Raw genomic sequence first — 2,389 nt, forward strand, 5'->3', positions numbered from 1 at the left:
CCCAGGGAGGAAAGTATGTGAAGCTCAAGTCTTCTTTGGCTCCTGTTTTCAGCAGTCTCTCCTCTGGATTTGAGAATGCATACGTGTTCACTCCTCCTTGTGATATTTCCTAAAGATTTGCTCAATAGAAAGTGAATTTCAAAACACTAAAGATGAAATAATACATTATTCTTTAAATTAGACGAGGTAATAAAACACCTTTGCTGGCCTATGGAAAATTTTCAGTTCCTGGCTACTAGTCTGATCCATATGTCAAAATTACTTCTAGGTCAAGATATAGGTCTCATTTCTAATTCTAAACATCCTGATTCCAGAGAAACTCTACCTTTTTTACTAACATGTTTAACATATTCAAGATGCTGTTATAAATGTCAAACTCCTTCAGGCAGAGCCCACTTCAACTAGTAATGACTTCTTATCTTCCTTCTACCAGCTGTATGCCTAGTAAAGTTCCTGGCTATAAGCCTAATATATATATATAGGTAACAGAGGGATGCTAGGATTATAAAGATAAGTACCACAAATCCTGTGCATTAGAGAATTTGCTATACCTCCTTAGAGAAATGGCAAAGAAAATTTTGATCCTAATGAATTTTTTAAATGGCCTTCTCTTTCCCACCAAGAGAGAAATTCCTTAAACCTCTGGGAGGCAAGCCTTAAGGATGCCTTAAGGAGGGCTAAAGAATATCTGGACTCCGTCCCACACTGTGTCCTAATCATTATTGAGAAGACTCACTTTTGATGTGATAGTAGACAGAACCATTAAATAATCCTCAGATGCAGCTCAGGGGTAATTTGTTCTCAAAACAGGTTCTCGAAACAAGCTGTAAGCCCCACAAAAGTCAGCTGCTTCTCCGGGAACCTCACTGAAGAGAAATAAGCACTGGTGGGGACAGATATTTCAGTTACTAGCAAGCAATGAGATAGTTGAAGCAAAATCAGGATCAGCCATGGTCTTGGCATGATGATGACTGTGAAACATAATCATCATGACAGATACTCTGGCTTGACTTCAAACATAAGAAGTATTCAACAAGTGTTCAGGGAAAGGAGCACCAGGGGGTGCTTGTTGATTAATCTGAACTTATCAAAATCCTTCTCCTTGTCAGTGAAGGACTGACACAGACAAGTGATGCAACTCTATCCAGTGAGATGTGATGGGTGAAATTGTTCTGCTGTTGTGTCCCCCTCCACCCCACCTCTCATGGGAGATGTCCTCAGGTTAGTATTGATGGTATTCTGCCTTTTCTGGAAGAGACCCAACCAAATCCTGCCTGATTACTGTGTATAACAAACTGCTAATCATTCTGTGGGTCAGTAATTTGAGCAGGCCTCTTCTGAGAAATGCTTCTGCTTTTCATGACATCATCTGGGATTAGTCACTGGTGTTCAAATGATGGCTAGTATGGTCTAAAAGGTCCAAAAAGTCTTCACTAACAGTCTAGTGCCTTAGCAGGAAAGGCTGGGTGGTTGAGATCAGCTGAGAGTTTAGATGGCCAGGCTTCTTTCACCATCTGGTCTCCTTATGTGGTCTCTATACATGGTCCTTCCAGCATGGTAAACAACCCACACAGTGGGTCAGGACTACCAAGTATAAGGACTCTAAAGACCTAGGAAGAAACCTCAGGACTCATTATGATAGCCTTTAAGTCTCAGAATATCACTTCCGTCACATTCTATTGGTCAAAGCAAAAAACTGAGTAAGGCCAGCCCAGAGTCAAGGGGAGGGAGTTAGATTCTACCTCTTGATGTGAGGAGAAGCATGAACGTGCAAAGAGGAATGGATGGCAGCTGTCTTTGGAAACTGTCTACTTTAGGCCATCCTTGAGTCATTCAATTCACATCCTTTCCTCATGCAAATTACACTCACCCTGTGTGTTAGTTTTCTAATGTGGTGCAGCAAATTACCACAAATGTAACAGCTGAAAACAACACACATCTACTATCTCACAGCTTCTGTGCATAGGAGTCTGGGGACAGCTTGACTGGGTCTTCTGCTCCCCTCTAGCAGAGTCCAGCTAGATGGTGTTCTCATCTGGGGAACGGGGAAGAATCTGCTTCCAAATGTATTGGGCGGTTAGCAGAATTCATTTACTTGTGGATGAATGACTGACAACCCTGACATTTTGCTGGCTGTCAGATGGAGCCAGCCTCAAAGCCTAGAGATGTCCTGCAGTTCCTTGCTTTGTGGGTTTCCTCAATGTAATGTGATTGCTCACTTCATTAAGCCAACAAGAAGATATCTCTCACTCCACTATGCTAAGATGGAGTCTTACTTAAATATATTCTAAACAAGGGCGTGACATCTCATCACATTTGCCATATTCTGTTGATTAGAAGCAAGTCACAGATCCCACCCTCACTAAAGGGGAGGGAATTCCATGAAGGC

This window comes from Ursus americanus, chromosome 32, assembly GCF_024610735.1.
Source record: "Ursus americanus isolate L20-20 chromosome 32, mUrsAme1.1.p, whole genome shotgun sequence".
Classification (NCBI taxonomy): domain Eukaryota; kingdom Metazoa; phylum Chordata; class Mammalia; order Carnivora; family Ursidae; genus Ursus; species Ursus americanus.